We start from the raw sequence: 17,588 nt of genomic DNA, 5'->3' as shown, positions 1-17,588 counted from the left end.
ACTTTGAACTTGGTGGTGGGGACACAAATATGAACCAGTCATGGGTATTGCCTTCAAGGCTCTTGCAATCCAGTAGGAGACCTAAAATGTGTTTATGAATCACTTTAATAAAAAGCAGAAAGCCAAAGTGCCATAAAAGAGTGCAGGTGAATTATTATGTGAGTTCAGAAAGAGATGATTGCAAGTATGTTCAGGTGACAGCCAGTCTTCCCAACTTACTCTCTGGTCTCCTGCCATCAAGTCTATGCATTGTGTGATGGTGGGGCAACTCCTCTTCTGGTTGGTAATCTGCTCTCTGCTCAGTTGCCTGAGTTGTCAGAAAATATCTCCACCCACCTTCTGAGCCATGGAGGAGAAAGCTGAACTCAACTTTTGGGTATTGTAGACATTTTACCTAATTTGGCTATTTATTTAACACAAGCACTCTTCAGTTTGTCTTCATGGGACTACATTTTAATGATTCACTGTCCTAGTAAAGTGTCATGTTAATTTTATTTTCAGTGAATCCAGGAGCTGGCCTGCTGTTTCAACAAGGTAGCCATTTCTAAGCAATAAAAAACCCCAAAAACCCAGAAGACAAAAATACCCCTCCACAAACATAAAGAAATACTGTGGTATTATGGTAAGCATCTGCAGGTAAAATATATTTATCTAATGCTTTTGGAAATGTATATATCTGATATACTCAACTCTGCAAATTGAGTATAGAAAAGAAAACTCAGAGAAGTGTCAAATAATTGGTAGATATCTTAAAATAAATATGTTTCTCTTTGAATATGGAAATTACTGCCTGGGATAATTGACTATAATTTTAATAGGAGTCTTATATAATATTTGAAAAGTTCTTAAACTTATAACAATTTATTGCTGAACTCAGAAATTGAAAAGCAAAGCCCACTGAAGGAATTCTGTGTTACTTGAGGCTTTGAGAGGCTCATACAAAGAAGAAATTGCATACTGTGTAACTTGGGGTGAACTGACACCCATCACCTTTGAGTTCCAGGACACTAAGAGAAACCAGAACTTGGAGATTTAATACCCTCTCCACCCTCATATATTCCTTCATGTCATTCTCCTCCTTGTCCTTCTTTTGGACTCCACCCCTAGACTGACAGCTTTCCAGTAGCTATCATTTGAAGGAATGCAAGCAAACCAGTTTGTAAAGTGAGCTGACGTTGCTGAGTATAACGTTGGTTCATCATGATGTTTATATTGTACATTTATGTTGGAAAACTGTTAAAATGAACAGAATCAACAGGCTGCAAAGCAGTGCAAGATAATTTGGTTTGGTTATCTTTGACCTTCTTTGTATGTCACATTTCATTATTTAGCTTCCTTGGTAAACAGAATCTACTCAACCATTCATGCATGTACATGGCAAGGAATGCATCTGCAGGCTGTTTGACAGCTCAGGGAAGGTGATAAAACAATGTCGTCAAACAGCTACACAAAAGGCCTATGGAGTACCAAGTGAACCATCAATAAGGATTAACATTGCCGTAAAATATAAAATCAAAATATTTCAATGTGAAAACAATAAAACCTTGAGTTCCTAGAATTCTGAGGACTTGATCACTTGGAATCCTAAACATTTTTTTTTAAATTTTTATTTATTTTTTATTTACGATAGTCACAGAGAGAGAGAGAGAGAGAGGCAGAGACACAGGCAGAGGGAGAAGCAGGCTCCATGCACCGGGAGCCCGACGTGGGATTCGATCCCGGGTCTCCAGGATCGCGCCCTGGGCCACAGGCAGGCGCCAAACCGCTGCGCCACCCAGGGATCCCCTAAACATTTATTTAACAATGAAACTTCCAGAGACGAAAGGGACAACGCATTGATGACTTACATTTGGATTCTGATATTTATAAGCTCTGTGACGTTGGACAAGTCAATAAATCTCTTACTTTCCTGTCCTGGAAAAGGCCACCGATGGTACTTGCCCTACCTGTCTCTCAGGGTTGACACGAGGGCCAAAGAAGAGCATGGAAAGGTTTTGCATGCTCTAATCTGCTGTGCAAATAGTACTTGTTCTACCTGGCCTTCTGCTCAATAAGTGCCTAAAAAGGACATGCGCTGTGATCCTTAACCACGTGAAGCTTGAAACCATTAAAAATCATGCTGATCTTAATAATCATGATGATAAATTAGACAGCTAGTTTAATATTATTAGAGAACAAGTAAACGATAATGGCAAAGGGAGTCATAACATAGTTTGGCTTCTCCAAACATCTGTAATCAGATCATAGATCAGAACATCATGCTGACATGCAGATATGAGATAAAAAAAAAAACAACTCAACAGCTGAGCAATGTTTCAACCTAAATCCAAGACTTCTAGTTGCTCTATAATCTTAATTTTATTTTCTTGTGATTAAAAAAAAGAAAAGACAATTAGATCTACTAGCCAACACATTTTTTTGAGCACCAAGCAATGTATATGTTGTTTTGCTAGCCCTTTGCCTAGATGGGTGCCAAGGTCAGGGTTAAAGGTCACTGAGGGGAGGCAGCAATAGCATAGTCGGGTTTTGGATAAAATATTGAAGCAGCTGAAACTATGGATGGTTAAACAAGGGAGTCCTGACTGCTTCATTTTTCTAGTGGTTTGTTATTTTATGGTGAGAAATTTTTTTAAAAGATTTTATTTATTCATGAGAGACACAGAGAGAGGCAGAGACATAGGCAAACGGAGAAGCAGGCTCCACGCAGGGAGCCCGATGTGGGACTCGATCCAGGCGCTCTGGGATCACACCCTGAGCTGAAGGCAGATGCTCAACTGCAGAGCCACCCAGGCATCCCAAGAAATTTTTAAAATTTTAGAAACCTTGCATTTCCAGGACAGTATTGTTATGTGTTTATGAATATTCTTTTTGTTGCCATAACTTGTTTTCAAAAAAGATATTTTTTGGGGGGGAACAATTGTAGAAATTTCAGCTCAAATATTGCATTATGATTTTTTTAAAAATTTAAAATTTTTGTTGACATCCAGCATTTACTCTCTAATTGATGATAATATTCAGACATACATATCCAACTTTTTAAAAAGTCTCTAAATTGTGGAATCACTATGTGTTATACCTGATACTAATATAACACTGTATATGGACTATACTGGAATAAAAATTTTTTAAAAAAGAAAATCTTCTTAAAACTTCAAAAAAAAAGTTTCTAATTTTACCTACCCAGTGCTAACTTTGCCATGTTTTTCTACGAACGTGAATTTATTCATTATGTGAATTCCACGTTACTAAAGAATTAATCATGGCAGCCCCCTCACCCTGCCTCACCAAAATGTTCCTCTGAAATTCAATAAGTGTTCTGCTACCATTTTCAAAGTCCTGATAGAATTTTAAACCATGAAAGTCCAGTTCTGTATTCATTAGTGCTTGCTCTGAGAAAATAAATGCAATATGGTCTGATTCTATTTCATGGATGCAACTTTGAATTTGTGCAGGTTTATTCCAAGGCTGAGTTGTATTATTGCAGTAAAATCACTCCTGATTTTTCACCGACAACTCAAATTCAGAGTTATTTTTCTCGACAGGTTCATGGCAATCCCCCTCCCTCCTCAAATTGTGCTCCACTGGCCTGGGTGGTTGCAAATGGCACCTCTCTACAGGGACTCTTCGGCTTACTGCTCCAGCAATCAAGACTCTCTTCGCTAGTAATTCTAATAATCAACTGTTCCTTATATTCCAAATGACATGGCACATAAACACCTTTCATTGCCAGTTTTAGGTAAATCACTAAAATCAAGCACCAGGGACTCAGACAGGGAGTGGTGAGCAGGCAGTAAAATGGAAAAATACAAGGCGAACTTTAAGAGATTGAATCTGAAAGGGTCAGAGGCCCCCCTGCCAAATCACATTCGTGTTGAGAAGGTTTATTCCAGTTTTTCTTAGCTTCCAATCTGTCTCTTTCTGTGCCCTGGTTCCTTGTAGGTTTGTCAAGTTTTATCTCTGATCTTTCCTTTCTCTCACCTTCAAAACTCGCTTCTCCGAGGCTCCCATATGCCCTCTCTTACTTCGTTGGGAGGAGGGTGATTTCAGCGACTGAATTTCCTACAATGACAAGAACCCAGTTCTAATTTTTAAATTGTGATCATTTGTGTTCGATGTGACCAGGGTTATCCATAAGGTAGAGGGTCTCCTCTATGGCAGGTGGAAATTTTGATCCGAGTTTTGGCTCCAAACTACACGGTCTCAACACTCAGTGTCTTTGTCTATAAAGAGGGACTAGAAATAATCCACAGGGTTATTGGGAGGATTTAACATCCTCATGTACATGCGTCGTGCACTCTGAAGTGCTGAATCTCATCATATTTAACAGTTAAAAGGAGGGAGGCTTAGCAGTCGCAGGTGGCCTTTGCGCACAGTTCCCTGTGTTTTATTATTTACGTGAGAAAAAAAATGTAAAGGGATTTGCTGGAAACACCTTTTAAGTAGGACAGAACATACTGGTTCAAATGGAGCATTTCCCTGAGATGTGTCCCTGGGGCAGGCTGGTTTCTGCTGTTAAGAAAACATTGCCTTTGCCGGTTTCTCCTGTCACAGCTGGTCAAGATACAGAAAGACACTTCACTGTTTATCTCCCATTGATCTGGTTTCCTGAATACGCTTGTTCAGTTCCCACTTGCAGGCATTCACTTTAGAAGTTTAGAAGCAGTGCGTATACCCTGTTTGTCCCTTCTTGGATTTATACCTGCCCGCTAGTGACACCGTGTTCCTTCACCAGGTGTGCACTGGCTCCAACAATGGAGGCACGAGGCCAGCCCTGTGAGCACTTGACCTGCTTTAACTTGGCTCCTATGCCATCCTGTGCCACTGTTTACCCGCCTGCCAACGGCACCTCAAGTAATAATGTTGTCTTTGAATCTGCTGCTATTCCCTTTAATTTTTAAACAACAGCTGTATAAATTAAGGCATTTTCCTTCTTAGCTAAGCAAGTTTCTAATGTCTACGCTGTATCATTGTAGCTGATTATTAAATACACCCACTTGTATTCCACTTTTTGATGCACATCCATTATATTCAGGGGCAAAGCTTTCTAAGGAGTTGCTATATTGGGGCTATACTTTTATTTATTTATATTTTAGGCACTAGGTTCCCTCAAATGCCTTCTTGACTAAGGTTTTTTTTTTTTTTAAAGATTTTTTAAAAATTTATTTATGAGAGAGAGAGAGAGAGAGAGGCAGAGACACAGGCAGAGGGAGAAGCAGGCTCCATGCAGGGAGCCCGATGTGGGACTCAATCCCAGGTCTCTAGGATCACACCCTGGGCCGAAGGTGGCTCAAAACCGCTGAGCCACCAGGGCTGCCCTAAGGTTGTTTTTAAGTAGTGCTTTTGGTAATATTTCTGGAAACTGACTCCCTGGATTGGAATAGCAGCTACATTTCTTACTAGCTTTTTGATCCTTTAAAAATTACCTCTTCTCTCTATTTCAACAGTCTTATCTGTAAAAAGCAGATAAAAGTAATATCAAACTTGTGTTTGGCGGACAGATTAAATGAAAAAATCCTTGTAAAGTGCATATCAGAGTGCATGGTATGTAGTAAATAATTTGTTTGATTATTACAATTATTTAAGAAAGCTCAAGGCACAGAATATAGTAAACAGACCACCAAAGTCCATAGCAGATGTCCTGATTTGGATCTCAAAACTTTTGGAAGTCTAAACTTTTGTGCTTTTATGGGGAAGTGAGGCTAGAGATTTGGGATGCCAAAACATGTTCTGGCTACCATTAATTAAAACTACATTCAAAGCTTTTAAGGGTTAGTGGCAGGGGGATCTTGAGAAAGTTTATGATTTGTATTTGATTTATGAAATTAGTAAATTAATTTATCTAGTGAACATGGATTGAGGGTTGCTATGTGCCTGACCAGGCACTTTGGTTCAGACATAAAGAATATAAGATCCTGTTCTTCTTGAAAATGTCTTGCTTATCTTTGAGATGGACACTTTTCTGATTTCCTTCCTTCTTTCTTTCTCTGCTTTATCTTTATTAACCCATCAGGTAGTCTCAATTCTAAACACTGAATATTGAGGATACATTTATGATTCCCACATTTATATATTCCCCTAATCTTTTTTAAAGGTAAATTATTTTTTACAGCAGTTTTTATGTTCACAGTAAAATTAAAAGGAATGTACAGAGATTTCCCATATGCTCCCTGCCCCCCATATGCATCACCTCCCTCATTATCAATATCTCTCACCAGAGTGGTACATTTGTTATGATGGCTAAGCCTATACTGAGTCATTATAATCACCCCATAATCCATAGTTTACATTAGGAATCACTTTTTTTTTTAAGATTTTATTTATTTATTCATGAGAGACAGAGAGAGAGAGAGAGAGAGAGAGGCAGAGACAAAGGCAGAGGGAGAAGCAGGTTCCACACAGGGAGCCCGACGTGGGACTCGATCTCAGGTCTCCAGGATCAGGCCCTGGGCTGAAGGCGGCGCTAAACCACTGAGCCACCGGGGCTGCCCAGGAATCACTCTTGATGTTGTGCATCCTATGGATTTGGGCCAACATATAATGACATACAGCCATCATTAGATAGCATACAGAGTATTTTCACTCCCCTAAAAATTCTCTATGCTTCATCTGTTCATTCCTCCTCCTTCTTCAAAGACTGGCAACTACTTATTTATTTTACTATTTTTATAGTTTTTCCTTTTCTAGAATGTCATATAATTGGAATCATATCATATATAGCCTTTTCAAATTGTCATCTTTCACTTAGTATTATGCATTTAAGGTTCCTTCATGTCTTTTAGTGGTTTGATAACTTATTTCTTTTCAGTGCTGAATAATATTCCACTGTTCGGATGTACCACAGTTTATTTATTTTTTTCTTTTTTTGTATATTGTTTTATTGGAGTAAGATTTGCCACATACAGTATAACACCCAGTGCTCATCCCATCAAGTGCCCATCTCCCCCTCCACTAACCCTTGTTCGTTTCCCAGAGTTAGGAGTCTCTCATGCTTTGTCACCTTCTCTGATATTTCCCACTCATTTTCTCTCCTTTCCCCTTTAATCCCTTTCACTATTTTTTATATTCCCCATATGAGCGAAACCATATAATGATTGTCCTTTTTTCCGATTGACTTACTTCACTCAGCATAATACCCTCCAGTTCCATCCATGTCGAAGCAAATGGTGGGTATTTCTAATGGCTGAGGAATATTCCATTGTATACATAGACCACATCTCCTTTATCCATTCATCTTTTGATGGACACCGAGGCTCCTTCCACAGTTTGGCTATTGTGGACATTGCTGCTATAAACATCGGGGTGCAGGTGTCCCGGCGTTTCATTGCATCTGTATCTTTGGGGTAAATCCCCAGCAGTGCAATTGCTGGGTCGTAGGGCAGGTCTATTTTTAACTCTTTGAGGAACCTCCACACAGTTTTCCAGAGTGGCTGCACCAGTTCACATTCTCACCAACAGTGCAAGAGGGTTCCCCTTTCTCCACATCCTCTCCAACATTTGTGGTTTCCTACCTTGTTAATTTTCCCCATTCTCACTGGTGTGAGGTGGTATCTCATTGTGGTTTTGATTTGTATTTCCCTGATGGCAAGTGATGCGGAGCATTTTCTCATGTGCGTGTTGGCCATGTCTATGTCTTCCTCTGTGAGATTTCTGTTCATGTCTTTTGCCCATTTCATGATTGGATTGTTTGTTTCTTTGGTGTTGAGTTTAATATGTTCTTTATAGATCTTGGAAACTAGCCCTTTATCTGATACGTCATTTGCAAATATCTTCTCCCATTCTGTAGGTTGTCTTTGAGTTTTGTTGACTGTATCCTTTGCTGTGCAAAAGCTTCTTATCTTGATGAAGTCCCAATAATTCATTTTTGCTTTTGTTTCTTTTGCCTTCGTGGATGTATCTTGCAAGAAGTTACTGTGGCTGAGTTCAAAAAGGGTGTTGCCTGTGTTCTCCTCTAGGATTTTGATGGAATCTTGTCTCACATTTAGATCTTTCATCCATTTTGAGTTTATCTTTGTGTATGGTGAAAGAGAGTGGTCTAGTTTCATTCTTCTGCATGTGGATGTCCAATTTTCCCAGCACCATTTATTGAAGAGACTGTCTTTCTTCCAGTGGATAGTCTTTCCTCCTTTATCAAATATTAGTTGACCATAAAGTTCAGGGTCCACTTCTGGATTCTCTATTCTGTTCCATTGATCTATGTGTCTGTTTTTGTGCCAGTACCACACTGTCTTGATGATCACAGCTTTGTAGTACAACCTGAAATCTGGCATTGTGATGCCCCCAACTATGGTTTTCCTTTTTAAAATTCCCCTGGCTATTTGTTTTTTTTTTCTGATTCCATACAAAATAACTCTCTGAAGAAAGTCCATGGTATTTTGATAGGGATTGCATTAAACGTGTAAATTGCCCTGGGTAACATTGACATTTTCACACTATTAATTCTTCCAATCCATGAGCATGGAATATTTTTCCAATTCTTTGTGTCTTCTGCAGTTTCTTTCAGAAGTGTTCTGTAGTTTTTAGGGTATAGATCCTTTACCTCTCTGGTTAGGTTTATTCCCAGGTATCTTATGCTTTTGGGTGCAGTTGTAAATGGGATTGACTCCTTAATTTCTTTTTCTTCAGTCTCATTGTTAGTGTATAGAAATGCCACTGATTTCTGGGCATTGATTTTGTATCCTACCACACTGCCAAATTGCTGTATGCAATCTTGGGGTGGAGTCTTTTGGATTTTCTATGTAGAGTATCATGTCATCGTGAAGAGGGAGAGTTTGACTTCTTCTTTACCAATTTGAATGCCTTTAATGTCTTTTTGTTGTCTGATTGCTGAGGCTAGGACTTCCAGTACTATGTTGAATAGCAGTGGGGAGAGTGGACATCCCTGTCTTGTTCCTGATCTTAGGGGAAAGGCTCCCAGTGCTTCCCCAATGAGAATTATATTTGCTGTGGGTTTTTTGTAGATGGCTTTTAAGATGTTGAGGAATGTTCCCTCTATCCCTACACTCTGAAGAGTTTTGATCAGGAATGGATGCTGTGTTTTGTCAAATGCTTTCTCTGCATCTATTGAGAGGATCATATGGTTCTTGGTTTTTCTCTTGCTGATATGATGAATCACATTGTTTTAGGAGTGTTGAACCAGCCTTGTGTCCCAGGAATAAATCCTACTTGGTCATGGTGAATAATTTTCTTAATATACTGTTGGATCCTATTGGCTAATATCTTGTTAAGAATTTTTGCATCCATGTTCATCAGGGATATTGGTCTGTAATTCTCCTTTTTGGTGAGGTCTTTGTCTGGTTTTGGAATTTAGGTGATGCTGGCCTCATAGAATGAATTTGGGAGTACTCCATCTCTTTCTATCTTTCCAAACAGCTTTAGTAGAATAGGTATGGTTTCTTCTTTAAACGTTTGATAGAATTCCCCAGGGAAGCCATCTGGCCCTGGACTTTTGTGTCTTGGGAGGTTTTTGATGACTGCTTCAATTTCCTCCCTGGTTATTGGCCTGTTCAGGTTTTCTATTTCTTCCTGTTCCAGTTTTGGTAGTTTGTGGCTTTCCAGGAATGCGTCCATTTCTTCTAGATTGCCTAATTTATTGGCGTATAGCTGTTCATAATATGTTTTTAAAATCGTTTGTATTTCCTTGGTGTTGGTAGTGATCTCTCCTTTCTCATTCATGATTTTATTAATTTGAGTCTTCTCTCTCTTCTTTTTAATAAGGCTGGCTAATGGTTTATCTATCTTATTAATTCTTTCAAAGAACCAACTCCTGGTTTTGTTGATCTGTTCCACAGTTCTTCTGGTCTCGATTTCGTTGAGTTCTGCTCGAATCTTTATTAACTCTCTTCTTCTGCTGGGTTTAGGATCTATTTGCTGTTTTTTTTTTCTCTAGCTCCTTTAGGTGGAAGCTTTTGTATTTGAGTTCTTTCCAGTTTTTGGATGGATGCTTGTATTGCGATGTATTTCCCCCTCAGGACTGCTTTTGCTGTATCCCAAAGATTTTGAACGGTTGTATCTTCATTCTCATTAGTTTCCATGAATCTTTTTAATTCTTATGTAATTTCCTGGTTGACCCTTTCATCTTTTAGCAAGATGGTCCTTAACCTCCAACTGTTTGAAGTCCTTCCAAACTTCTTGTTGTGATTTAGTTCTAATTTCAAGGCATTATGGTCTGAGAATATGCAGGGGATGATCCCAATCTTTTGGTATCGGTTAAGACCTGATTTGTGACCCAGTATGTGGTCTATTCTGGAGAAAGTTCCATGTGCACTTGCGAAGAATGTGTATTCAGTTGAGTTTGGATGTAAAGTTCTGTAGATATCTTGTACCACAGTTTATTTATCCATTCACCTACTAAAGGACATCTTGGTTGCTTTAAAATTTGGCCATTACTAATCTAGCTGCTGAAACTATGTGAAGGTTTTTGTGTAGATATAAAGTTCCAACTCTTTTTGATAAATATCAAGGAGCACAAGTGCTGGATTGCATAGAGTACATTTAGTTTTGTAAGAAACCATCGGACTGTTTTCCAAGGTGGCTGTACTATTATGCATTTCCCCATAATCTTCAGACATCTCCCTGCATGATATTATATTATCCATTTACTTATGTGGCTTGGGATTGTGTCCTCAATCACCTAAAATGTAGGTGTGGTGAAAGCAGAGGTTGTCTGGTTCACCTCTGCATGCTGCGTAGGATAACCCATGTGCCTTGTGAATGAATGCTCACTAAATGTTGTCTTATTGAAGACTTCCTTCACCCAGAGCTTTGCAGTTTAGAGTCTGATACTACACCATCACCATTTCTGTTTGTGCTCCTCATTCCCTGGCTACCTCTGTTTCTTGATCTGGAACTGTCATCTCTAATGCTTTTCTCGTTTGATCTGTGAAGGAGAACATATGTGTAGTCGATGCTATGAGGCAGTGGCTTTCTGGAGATTTTTTTGACCTGTGGGTGGGTCAGAGACTTGGGTCTGTGGAATCCTCTTAGGAAGCCGTGCTTACTCAGAAGGTTTTATCTTCTGATTTACAAAATCATTTGCAGTCAGAAATGAAGTCTCCATGCTGGGCCATCTGGTCTCAGTGCTGGGTTGTGAAGTATACACTTCCAGATGGATGCTCTTCGCATGGATGCCGGCCCTGAGAGCACACACTGTGGGGGGGAGGGGGTTCAGGGCATGGGAGGTGGACTATGATGGATTTCTCTTATACCCAGAACCTTTCTGTCCCCCAGGCAGCTCTTCCATTTTGATTTTGTTCTGATTTCTTTTTGTTTTCCCATCATTTTTCTCCTTCTGAATGCTTTTAAGTAATTTTTATTTGGAATTTCATTAAGTAAAACCTTCCATTCCAATTTTTATTCCCTCAAGTTTTCCTGGCTCATGGAAGAGACAGACTTTCAGGGGACAGGAAGTGAGAAATGAACATTTGGGGGAAAAGTAACAGTGAGCCTCCTACGATAAAATCTTCATTTCCTCTGGTTTTAACCTTCTATTTGATATAAAAATAGTTTTTAGGTCTCATGTCCCTACAGTGATATTAATTACTAACATTTACATGTATTTATTATGTGCTAGTCACTGCTAAGTGTCTTCCATATATTATCTCGGTTAATTCTCCGTAATCTCATGAAACAGATTTGATTATTATTCCCATCTTAAATATGGGGAAACTACAGAGGTACTGAACAATTTCGTGACTTCCCTTATCTAACCAGTAAGTGGGTTTGCTGGGACCTGAATTCAGATGGCCTGCTTCCACATCTGTGTTCCCAACGGCTAAGCTGTGCCATGATTTCTATAGAGCCAACATTTCTATGGTGAAACGTTGGTGTCATATGAACTTTTCTGATCTTCTCAAATGTAAGCACATATCTTATGTGAAACTTTGTTAAAAAGTCTTTGAAGGAAGCTCCCCCACTTCCTGTTAAATTCACACAAAATTCCTTAACCTGATATTTGAAGCATTGCCTCCAAAAGCCATTTGATGTTCCTTATTATTTTTCCATTATTTTTTTCTGTCAATGCTGTCTCCTTTATTTTGAAAAAGTAACCAGAGTTTTAAAAAGTGCAATGCATTGGAAACATAATTTAAAAATTCCATATTTAATTAACCGATTTTATTTTCCAGATGTGATGTGGGTTGTGATGATCAAAATTACAGGTATTATTTGAAGATATATTTGATGCAAAATACTCTTTATATGGAAGCTATTCAATATATCATTTCTAAAAAAAAATTTGTATTCACTTCATTTAATGCTGCTATTAATGAATTTATCAAGCACCTGTTCTATGATGATCATTGTGCTTAGAATTCTAGGTACATTCAATAATCTATGACATGGTCCAAGCTATACAGAGGCTTAAAGTCTTAGACACAGAAATATTCATAAGAATTACAAATTGCAAATCTGTTTTTAGAAATTGCAAAGCAATAAAACTACAAAAATATGAAGCAAAGATGCTATTTATATTCTCAATTTTTTTCTAAAAAGGTTTGAAATAACCTAGAGTCCAAAATACTATTTTTCACATCTCCTTCTATATATTTCATTCATTTGGTCATTCATTTATTCAATATTTACTGAACAAATATATATACAGGGTGATCATAAATTTTTTTTTATAGCTGAAGTATAGTTGACATACAGTGTCATATTAGTTTCAGGTGTACTACATAGTGATCTGATAATTATATACATTACACAGTGTTTACCATGATAAGTGTAGTTACCATCTGTCACTATCAATAACTTTGTCATACAAAGTTATTATAATATTATGGACTATATTCCCTATGCTGTACTTTTCATCCCTGTGGCTTCTTTGTTTTATACTGGAAGTTTGAACCTCTTAGATGCTTTCACCTGTTTTGCCCATTCCCCCACCTCCTTCCCCTTGGTACCCCCCAATTATTTGTCTATATTTGTGAGTCTATTTCTTCTATTTTGTTGCTGTTGTTGCTTGTTATTTGTTTTGTTTTTGAGATTCCTCATATAAGTGAAATCATATGGTACTTGTCATTGTGACTTATTTCACTTAGTGTAATACTCTCTAGGTCCATTCATGTTGTTGCAAAATTGATTTCTTTTTTTTAATGACTCAATGATGTTCCTGTGTGTGTGTGTGTGTGTGTGTGTGTATGTACTGTAACTTCTTATCCATTCATCTATCTATCAATGGACATTTAGGTTATTTCCATATGTTGGCTATTGTAAATTGAATTGCAATAAGTGGGTGCATATACCTTTTTGAATTAGCATTTTTGATTTTTAGGGGTAAATATCCAGCAGTGGAATTATTGGATCATGTAGCATTTATATTTTTAATTTTTTGAGGAACCTCTATGCTGCTTTCCAGAGTGGCTACCCCAGGTTACAGTCCCACCAACAGTGCATGAGGGTTCCCTTTTTCCCCACATCCTCACTAACAATTGTTATTTCTTGTCTTTTTGATATTAGTCATTCTGAGTGGTGTAAAGTGATATCATTGTGATTTTGATTTGCTTTTCCCTAGTGATTAGTGGGTATTGAGCATCTTTTCATGTATCTGTTGGCTATCTGTAGGTCTTCTTTGGAAAAGCATCTATGCAGGTCCTATGCCCATTTTTAAATTAGATTATTAGTTTTTTGGATATTATATGAGTTCTTTACATATTTTGAATATTAAATTCTTATTGGATATATCATTTTCAAATGTCTTCTCTCATTCAGTAAGTTGCCTTTTCATTTTGTTGATGGTTTCCTTTGCTAGGCAAAAACTTTATAGTTCCATGTAGGCCCAATTGTTTATTTTTGTTTTTGTTTCCCTTGCCTAAGGAGACATATCCAGAAAAATGTTGCTAAGGCTGATGTCCAAGAGATTATGCCCATATTTCTTTTAGGAGTTTCATGGTTTTAGGTTTCATTTTTAAAAAATTTTTTTGAGACTTTATTTATTCATGAGAGACACAGAGAGAGAGAGGCAGAGACAGAGGCAGAGGGAGATGCAGGCTCCCTGCGGGGAACCCAATGTGGGACTCATCCGGATACTCCAGGTTCATGCCCTGAGCCAAAGCAGACACTCAACCGCTGAGCCACCCAGGCATCCCAGAGTTTCATGGTTTTAGGTTTTATATTTAGGGTTTTAAATCTATTTGGAGTTTATATTTGTGTATGGTATTGGCCACAAATTCACTTAAGGAATACCGAGATTCCAAAGAATAGGATTTGATGAACATTTTAACCGATAATAAAGGTCATTAAGTATCAGACAAGATCATAGCTTCTACTACTCTAAAATACTTTAGGCAGATATTATAAAGTTTTTTGAAATCAAGCAGTAGACACATAGAGAGCACCTCCTATTTTAGAATCAAAGTCAGTCTATGGGAATTTAAAAAACTCAAGATACTTTTCTTGAACTCAAGGAAGGGGGAAAAGGGACAATTAACAGTTGATGACAATGCAATGCTGAGTGCTAAAAACAGAAGGAAGCAACAAGTACTTTGGGAAATGGAAGAACATAGCAAAAACCGCCTGGGAGAGGTCAGCAAAGGCTTCTAGGAAGATGAAATCTTCAAGAGGAGGAGGATTAGGAATAGAGAGAGGATAGAGGGTCGAGGTAAAATGTGGTGTATTTAGGTTTAGGTTCATCCTAATTGAGGGGAGGGAAGCAGGCAGAGACAGAGGACATAGTTTGAGTGTTTTGGGAAATTCTTTCTTTTTTTTTTTTTTTTTTTAAAGATTTTTAATGTGTTCCTATGAGAGAGAGAGAGACAGAGAGAGCATGAGCAAGTTGAGAGGCAGAGGGAGAAGCAGACTCTTCACGGAGCTGGGGCTTGATCCCAGGACCCTGGGATTATGACCTGAGCCAGAGGCAGATGCTTCACCCACTGAGCCACCCAGGCACCCCGGGAAATTATTTCTTTAAATTGAGTTCCTCATTCGAACCACAAAAAATGAAAATTACTTGAGTGATTTGAGTTCCTATTTTCTTGGTTCTCTCCCAGATGGTATATAACTGGTACTCTGGATACTGAGGAGGAAAGTGAACCCACTCATTAGGTACCCTAGAATGCCCTAAGGTATTAGGGCCTCGGTCTCTGAGGGGCTCCAGGTAAGAAAGGCCTGAGGATGACTAACGAGAATAAAAGTGATGGTTGAACCTGACTCTTTGGTATACAATTTTTGAATTAAAATTACTTTAACTTTTGATTTTGTTCTTACTTCCTCTAGTATTTATAGACTTGAGGCTATTGCTCTTTTGAGTTGCCATCTCTCTTTCTTTTCCATCCTTCCTGCCTTCCTTCTTATTCTTTTGAAGTATTCCTCATATAATTGGCCAATTAGGTCCTTCTCCCCCTGCGTGGGCCTAGAGCTTTTGTTCAAGGCTTTAAGCCTTAGTATAAATCCTATAATGTTGTGCTCCTTCACATCCTCTGAATTAGATTTTAAGCACAATGTTCACAGCCAGAATCAAAGTCATGGTCTCTGCTTGGTAAAGATGAAGTAAAAATTGGCCCCAGAGACATGATATTTAGACTAATTTGAGAAAGGGCTCTTTTAAAAGTGACTGATTTTCCAGAGTAAATTTCTATAGTTATTTTCCTTGACAGTGGCCTTTACAGTGAAGGAAGCTTTTTCTCTTTCTTTCTTTCTTTCTTTCTTTCTTTCTTTCTTTCTTTCTTTCTTTCTCTCTCTCTCTCTCTCTCTCTCTCTCTCTTTCTTTCTTTCTTTTCTTCTTTTTCTTTCTTCTCTCTCTCTCTCTCTCTCTCTCTTTCTTTTCATAAAGGTTAATGTCAGAATGTCCTCCAATGTGCTTTGTGTCTCTTATACATTTTTGCAGTTCTGGTTCACTTCCTACATTGCTGGGTAGGGAGGTAATCAGCATCTTTTGTAAATGATAAGTAACTCCTGAGAGCAGGTAAGATTCCATTTCTGCCCTTTGACTTTGCCAGTGTGCTTTCTGCCAGACAGGACACTGTCTTCCATTTAGAAAGCTTCTGACTCTGTTTCACAGGCCTTCTGGCATGGATTAGGAATAAGTGGGGCTAAGTTCACAAGGGATGGCCCACGAGTTGGCATCTGCTCCTCACGATTCTGCGCACGATTCTGCGCACAGGCCAAGAAAGGCAACCCTTGCAACTTCCTTTCAGTTTGCACTACACTGCTATAAAGAGAAAAGCTCCACTACAGAGATGCTTGTTGCTTCATCTGAGCCCTGAAAATAAATTCTGCTCAGTGCACAGCATTATCTAGGGAACTAGAGCCCACTGATTTAGGTTAGAGATACTAGATTTCAGGGGTGCCTGGGTGACTCAATTGATTAAGCATCTGACTCTTGATCTCAGATCAGATCTCAATCTCAGGGTTAAGAGTTCAATCCCTGCATTGGAGCCTACATTAAAAAAAAAAATAAGATACTAAAGTTCACACTGTGGAGATACAGTTGATGTGGTCATCCAAAGAAGATGGTCAATTCAATTGGATAGCGCCTAAATTCAGAACAACTATGGCTTATTTTTCATGACTGTGTTGTATGGAACAGACCACAGTTCCTCTGATATCATTCATGTGCCTATGCTTTGATGAAACAACCCCCACCCCCCCAACCACCTACACACACAAACCACCTTTCTCAGTTGAATCACTGCGGTTGGAGTGGTGAGCACAAAATCGTTACCCCTTAATGATAGAGAAACAAACTCACATCATCTACTGGTATGTTATTACTATACTGATATGAAAAGAGCAAGTTTTATAGGCCACAACACTGACCCATCTTCAAAATTCTGCTTTTGTGCATAACTGGTCTATTTTTACAAGCTCATTGTAGGAAGATGATGGCTCGCTTGATGTAAAATGAAATCCCCATCCCTTTGTTTTTATCTTGACAGCTTCTGGTGCCACCATTGCTTTTGGTAAATCTCATTATGTGATCTGAGCATCTAAATGAAAGATTCTTTTCTGCCAGTATACTGAATAAACACTACTCCTGCTTCTGGAATCCTTATGAGCGCCTCTGTGCATCAAACAGCTGCATCAGCTTTATCGGAAATGAGTTTGTTCCTGGGCTGCTATTTCTCAGTGAAGGGCATGTTTAGCATGGCAAGGCTAACTATGAAATCATTTTGATAAGCAATACAAAAATCTTCCTTACAGCACATCTTCCCAAGGTCTCTTTCCTTTATAAAGCAAATAAGTTAGATCCTGATTTTCCAAATATTTACAGTAGTAAATTATATGCTTTTTACTGCTTGAAATTTCACACTGCACAATTCTCCTGCCATTATTGGGATCAAACTGCATTTTCCCATTTCAATTGCACTCTTTCAAGTCATCAGGAGTTCCATACAGAAATTAAAATGAGAATCAAGGCTCTTGCTGTTAAGTAATTCTTTTGTGATCCTACCTGATAGTTAGATATGGAGTAAATTCTAAATGAAAGGCTACATTCAAACATTTTGCTGAAATGAATAATGCCATTATTTTTAGTTATTAACACATAAAATTTTCACAATATGTTTTCCTTTCATGCATTGGCTTAAAAATGTTGAAATGATAGCCTACATACAGGTAAATTATTGTGATTTTACTTATAACAATTGGGAGCT

The 17,588-nt window shown here is 38.3% G+C and overlaps 1 protein-coding gene across 49 annotated transcripts in view; it reads left to right on the top strand.

Moving 5' to 3' along the window:
- The window catches only part of LOC112644266 (DDB1- and CUL4-associated factor 13-like), a 205,509-nt gene that overhangs the window by 52,005 nt on the left and 135,916 nt on the right, over positions 1–17,588 (top strand). For 28 of the 49 annotated variants that reach the window (XR_007412614.1, XR_007412620.1, XR_007412645.1 and 25 more), the window contains one exon: positions 502–622. The exons of 9 other annotated variants lie outside the window; for them this stretch is intronic. The gene's annotated coding sequence lies outside the window, so the exon portion shown is untranslated. Of the gene's footprint in view, positions 1–501; positions 623–1,331; positions 5,163–16,871; positions 17,169–17,588 lie in introns of those variants that run through there. 12 more of the 49 variants (XR_007412647.1, XR_007412633.1, XM_049113559.1 and 9 more) reach the window with 9 other exon arrangements.

The sequence above is a fragment of the Canis lupus genome, chromosome 1, assembly GCF_003254725.2.
Source record: "Canis lupus dingo isolate Sandy chromosome 1, ASM325472v2, whole genome shotgun sequence".
NCBI classification, from domain to species: Eukaryota; Metazoa; Chordata; class Mammalia; order Carnivora; family Canidae; genus Canis; species Canis lupus.
Note: the sequence above shows the minus strand (reverse complement) of the source record. Positions and strands in the feature narration are given on the sequence as shown.